Here is a 6,640-nt window from a genome sequence, read left to right as displayed (position 1 = left end):
AATGGCGTTGGCAAACGGGGTCGGCTGAAGGCCACGGCTGCTGGCGGTGGCCGCCCGTGGCGACGGCGGCGGCGGCGATGCCATTGGCACCACCATCGTATTAGGCTGCTGCTGCTGCTGCGGTGCTCCACCGATGCTGGTGCCAGGCACAGGCTGCGACGGCGTCACCGGTGCAACAGCCGATGCACCCGATACAGCAGCGCCGCCGCCGCTTATTGGCCCCCCTGCTGTCGGCGCCATCATGGGGTAGATCTGGTTGTAAGCCTCCGGTCCGTGAGCCTGCAATCCAGGATGGTTGGGACAATTGGGCAGCAATGGCGCGCTGACAACACTGCTACCGACTACATTCAGTCGAGGGTCATCCTGCGGAGAAGAAACGACATCAAGACCAAGGAAGCCCATATACGCAAACAGGTTGCATTGCCGAGAAAGAAAACTGGAAGGAACCATTGTGGTCCTAACATGGCGGTCCTTATGAACTTAACCTCGTAAATTTACGCCCTGGATGTTGCTCAATTATAGAGAAATGTACCTGTGGGTACGACGACGTGAAGGGGTACGTGCTTGGCGGCGCGCCCATGTGCGGCGGGATGGAGTTGTGGCCAGATGGCACGCGGGAGAGCGGCGGGTAGGCGCCGCCGTTGGACGGGGGGTAGGGAGGGTGGACGCCGGTGGTACCTGCAACAGAGCCAGGTGCCGACGGAACCTGGGAGGGGGCCCCCGGCAGCGCAGGCGGTTCATCGTTCCTTCCCATCATCCCGTCATCGCGGCAGGTGCCGCTGCGCGGGAGGGAAGAGCAGTTCTCGGCGGCAAGTGGATAAGGCGGGTGGGAGGAGGTGGGAGCTGCGCTGGAGGTGTTGGCGCGTGGGGCGGCGACGCTTGCGGCTCCGCCGCCGCCGCCACCGTGCGCGCCGGAAGCTCCAACGCCACTACCCGGACATGGCGTAAGGAAAGCCACGCCCATCCCGGTGGCCTGCGCTCGCAGCGCGACGGCGCTCCAAACCTTCACGCCGCCGGCGCGGCTGCCGGTTGCGATGCAATTCGACAGCGCGGCACCGGCGGTGAGGCGGCCGTGGTGTGCGCGCACGCTGGCACGGCCAAACTGCCACACGGGCACATTACCCAGCGGGTTGATCGGCGGTGCCAGGGCGCTGCTAGGCAGGGGCCCCACTCGGAGGACGCCGGTGGATAGGAGCTCCACCATCGCGCCAAGCTCGGGGAAGGTGAAGACGTTGCTGTGCGGCGGGCGGGCGGCCGGGCGAGGGGAGAGGAGGGGAGGCAGCATACGGGAGACTTACAAGACAGGAGATCGATTGCGGGGCTGCCGTGGTGCTAGTGGCAAGAGGGAGGGAGCGAAGGGCGTGGGTAATGGAACAGAACACAGTTGGTGAGCCGCAGCGAGGGAAGTGGGAGGGGAAAAAGGCGCAATATGCCGACGACGGTAGTAGGAAAGAAGATAGGAAGGAAGGAGGGAAGGTAGACCGAGCAAAAGCGTCAACTCAGGCCGAATACAAGTTAGCTAGGCTTAGGAATAAATGAGCCCCACCCGAGAGGAGGAAGAGGAGGCGGACCAGGCTAGTTGGTCAGCCAGCCTAGCCGGGCGACTTAGGATTGCAAGTCCCTCCGTGCCCTCCGCGGATCACGTACCCTTCACGAACCACACCTACGACTCTCCCTTCCATCCCAGTTCTGATCCTCTTCCTCCCAGTATTGCTCTGCCGCTCCCGCTCCAAAGCCCATCTCACACACTCACACAATCGACGGGCCCGGCTGCCCAATGGCGCAGATAAGCTGCAACCTGCCAGCCGTCACGTCCCACATCAGCAGCTGGCCGTTCGTATGGGCCGACAACATTCGCCACGGACCCAGGCGAGGCTCCACGAGCCTGGGCGTGCGGCCCGAGGACACGCCGGCTGCCGTGATGCTGCCATCGACCGCGGCGCCGGTTGCAGCACTATCAGCCGCCGTGTTGCCGCCGCCGCCGCCGCCGCTAGAGGAGTTCGACGGAACGACGGCGCCGATGGCGCCACCGGAGCTGGCAGGCCGCATGGAGCCAGAAGCTCCCCAGCATGCCAGGGAGGTGGTCTCCGTCATGGGGGCACCCAGGCGAAGGGCGCCGCCGCTGGCAACGGCGGAGCCGATAGCGCCGCTAGCATGTGGAATAGCCGTAGCAGCCGTAGGAGCAGCGGCAGCGGCGTCGCCGTTGCTGGCGGCAGTTACGGAAGGTGCCGTCGGCAGCGGCGGCTGCGGCTGATGGCTTGAGCCGGGCACGGGCCAGTCGATGGCGACTAGGGCGGTGCAGCGGTCATAGTCAGCGAAAGCAAAATTGTCCACAAGCACTGTAGACAAGGACAAGTGGCCTCGGCGGATGACGGGTTCGGAGCCGTTTCCGCCAGTGCCGTTGTTGTTGACGGCCGTCCCGCCCTGCGCTCCTCCCGCAGCGCCAGCGCTACGTGCCGTCATGGCGGAGGTGGCAGGGGACAACAAATTAACAGAAGACGACTGCGGCAGCGCCGCCCCAGGTGCCGTACTAGGGCCCCCGGCAGTAGCAGCCCCGCTGCCGTTCGGCGTTGCCGCCTGCGATTTCTCCTCGCCACCGCCGCTGCCGCCCTCCGCATCGCCATTGCCGTTAGGGATTCCGTTGACGGCAGCGGGGCCGCCGCCATTGGCGTTGCCGTTGGTATTGTTCGCCTGGGTGCCGTTGAGCACCCGGATGGAATACATGTCGGTGCCTGTGCTGACCAAGAGGCAGCCAGAGCGGTACAGCAGGCCTGTGACCTCGTGGTTTGCGGTGTTGGTTTCGGAGGCCGCGTTGCCGCTGTTGTTGCGGTTGCCGTTGCGCCTGACGGTGGTGAAAACCGTGGTCGCGAGGACCACGGGATCTACTCGGCTGTACCGTACGGCCATGACTCGGCCATGTGCGTCGCCGGTAAACAGCAGGACGTCGTCTGCCGTACATGGACCGACGCTCTCGGCCACTGGCGTCTCCAGCGACGCCGCCGCCGGTGCTTTGCTGCCGTCCGCCGCCGCTGCACCTTGAAGGGCCTGGGGCCCCACATCTTTCAGTGAAGAAGTCGCGGGAATGGAGGTAGAAGGCGATCCCAGCGGCGCCGCCGCGGCAGCGGCTGCGCTGGCGGCTTCCAGCTCGACTGCCGGCACGCAGTGCAGCGCCGTGACGGCTGCGCGGCTCAGACGAATCACGAGCGGCACGCCAGCCTGCTGTGCTGCCGTCGCCGCCGCGACGGCACTGTTAAGGACACCGCCGCGCAGGTTGCTCGTGCTGGCGGATAGTACGGCACCGACCCTGCCGTACACGAGGACGGTCCCACCACGATGCCCGGTAATGAGGTCGATGGTGGGCTCGTACAGCGCCGTCGACGTCACCTGCTGCGCCTCGGTATCTAGTGGCGTGTCGGAGTGAAAGGAGTCCAACGCAGCACTGTAGACCTCTACCTGGAATTCGCGCCAGCACGCAGGGAAAGCAACCGACAACCGACAGGTCAAGCAGGACAGGACACGCGGACCAAGGGCGGGGAGTTCCAGGAAGATGCTAGATCGTGCCAATAACCTGTAGATACTGGTGCACCATTTGGGTGGTTTGCCTCGACCAGTCGTCGACCCGTCGCATTCCTCTTTTCTCAGATCCCCACAACGCACCCGGCATGTGCCTGGCCCGTGAGCTCTCAACACCGTACCCGGGTCACTCACATACATACATACACACATACACATCTAGGTGTGTGTACTAATCTACGCCAATTTCGGCAGTTCTTGGCACCGGCTCGGATCAATACAAGATCTGGGTCCGTCAGCCCACTTCCTTCCCGGTCACCCTCCTCAAACCCCCCACCTGCAGCAACCCCTCCCGCCCGACCCAATCAACCCCTCCCTCAACGCCAACCCCCAACCAAACCTCCCTTTCCCCCATCCCCGCCGGCTCTTTCCCCCCCACACCGACTTCCTACTCCCGCACCACCTGTCGGCTGAGCACCACCATGAGCTGCACCGCCGCCGACTCGCCCCCCGCGCCGCGCAAAAAGCACAGCCGCTGCACCGGGTTGCCGTCGCTGGACCGCACGGCACGTTGCTCAAATGGCAGGTTTCGCATGGCCTCCCCGCCTGCATCCTCGCCGCTTCCTCGCCCCCCGCTGAGCATCAGTGCCATGGGCTCGGCCCCCTCACGTATGCCGCTCGACTGGCCCATCGAAGACCTCAGCCCGCCGGTGGTACTGTTGCCCATACGGTTGCCCGGTCGGGAGCTTTCCCGCCTGGAACGGGACCTCAGAAGGCTCATGTCGTTTTGTAACGACAACACGGACTCGAGGCTCGACCAGGTGGGAGAAGACATCGCGCGGGAGAGGCTGCTGGACGTGGTGAAGAAGCTGGTGCCGCCGGGGCCGCGCATCAAGCTCATGTTCCGGAGGCTGATAGGGCTGTTGCTGGAGATGCGCTGCATGGAGGGGTTGGTAAGGGGTCCAAAGCCACCGATGACGCTAGTGTTATTGCGTTGGAGCGTGAGCTGTCCGGAAGCGTGGACTGCAGCCTGCTCCACAATTTCCACCAGGACGTTGATGCTGTCAAACAGGGCGCGCTCTGCATTTTTACGCCTATGCAGGTGACAGGTTGCCAGGGTGCGCGAAAGGGGGAAACAGCGGTATGGGATAGGAGTAAGAGCGCGTGGGAAGGGGGTAAGATGAACCACTGGCGAATGAAGCAGATACCAGAGATAGACGGATCCACTGGGAGAAGGGAGGGTGGGAAGAGGAGTGAAAGCTGCTGCGTCGCAAGCGTTAGCGAAGCTGTGAGGCGATTTGGTGCGGTACGCTGTGGCTCTTCTGTCACCCCGGCATAACGCAGAGCACGTCTCTAGCCTTCTCCCTGCTCTGCTCGCATCTACATCTGGTCTACCAACACCGCGGGAAAGAACTTAGGTAACATGGATGCCGTGGACAAAGGATCCTTCGCCTCTTCCGTGGAAGTCTTAAGAAAAGCACCTGTGAAACGGTGACACTATCGATTCACCAATGTTGATGCCGCCCAAAATATTAACGCTAAATATAGTTATACGCATGCCAGGAGAAAGCAACAGACAAACTTACGGCTGCGGGAAAATAGTTGCCTTTAATCGCCCCAGGCGACTGGGGTTACCGAGCTGCTGCACGCAAGCACGGCAGTTGTTAGCAACAACGCAAAATCGATCAAACGTAAGGCGAAGAATCGCAGCGTCTCCTGGCCTTTCCCGCGCAGCCTGCACGGGTAATGGAAGCAAGGCAAGCCAGCAGATCAGTCCCGATAACAAGTACAGATATCGGAGGGCGGGAACACAGCACAAAGCATCACCACCACCTTCCTCCTCAACAAAATAGCCTTCAGATGAGGTTTACAGACCCATGCAGGCCGCCACATCTAGGGTACCCTCTGAGTAGCTGTTCTCCATTAGACTCACCGCCTCAAGACGGATGAAAGCTTCCTGTGCCACTTGAGCAATCTGGTGACATAGCGACTTGTGAACCCGACTCCGTCCAGCACTCTCGATGAGCTTCTCCACCTCTAGTCGCGCCAGTTCCTGCCCCTGAGCCAAAGCCCAAAGCTGCTCCATTCAGGAACTAAGAGTGTTGGTCTGCGAAAGCTTATTGAGGTATATCCAACTCAAGAAAGGGCTCGCACAAACTAACGGCAAGCTCCGCTTGCGGAATAATGAGCAGAAAGCAGTGTCTACAGTGGTACAACCATGGTGTCAAAAGCAACAAGCCATTTCCTGCATCATACTTGCGCAGCTGCGCAAGAGGGATACGCAAGACCGCAAGAGGTCATTTGGTGTGTCCCCATTCTAGGGGAGGAGGCTACATGCAAACTATGTTCTTATAATATGAAACATGCCTATTGACACGATGCACACGAAAGTTGTACAGCATCCTTGAGATTTCGAGGCAGCCCTTAGGTCGCCTTTTGACGACCTTGTCTTTAAGCTACTTCAGTTACCAAAAATTTGATTCTGACACATAATCATCCATCACACGATTTCTCGTGAGGAGCCTGAGAGAAAGACGAGCAGACGGTTTGGGTTAGTCACAGCTTGCAAATTCTTCACCAGCCGGAACTCTATGTCCGTGTACGTTATGCATGACATAGGTAGGTTATAGTCGCTCACTTCTTATCCTGCTTCGTGTCGCCCACCGTCGAGCTCAAGGCTTGTTTCACTCGTTATCACGTTTCAGTTTCATTTCGTGCAAATTCCTACGTGTGTCTTCTATTTTGTAGGTAATACTGGGTTTCAGAATGTGTACAGGACTTACCCTGACCCCGGCAAGGCAGTGCCCTCCACCATCAATGGCTTTGAAAACATTTTCCTCAGCAACTGTACCAGTAATATCATGGAGTGAATCCACTTAAAGGCTGGTCGTAGCATTCATAACATTGTACGCAAGTTACGGAAGCGTTCTGTACATGGATGGTTAAGAAGCCCTGCATGCCTTACCAGGGAGAAATGCGCATGCGGGGATGCACGCTGGGTTTGGATTGCGTCGTTTCGGGTAACTTCCGACTGGCTCCTCTTCGAACGCTGGAATGCGGAGACAAGGATACGTGAGGGATCACAAAAGCCGCTTTCATCCTTCTCCATCTCTACAGAGAGCACTGT

Source organism: Volvox carteri (genome assembly GCF_000143455.1).
Source record: "Volvox carteri f. nagariensis unplaced genomic scaffold VOLCAscaffold_46, whole genome shotgun sequence".
Classification (NCBI taxonomy): domain Eukaryota; kingdom Viridiplantae; phylum Chlorophyta; class Chlorophyceae; order Chlamydomonadales; family Volvocaceae; genus Volvox; species Volvox carteri.
This window is presented reverse-complemented; position numbering follows the sequence as displayed.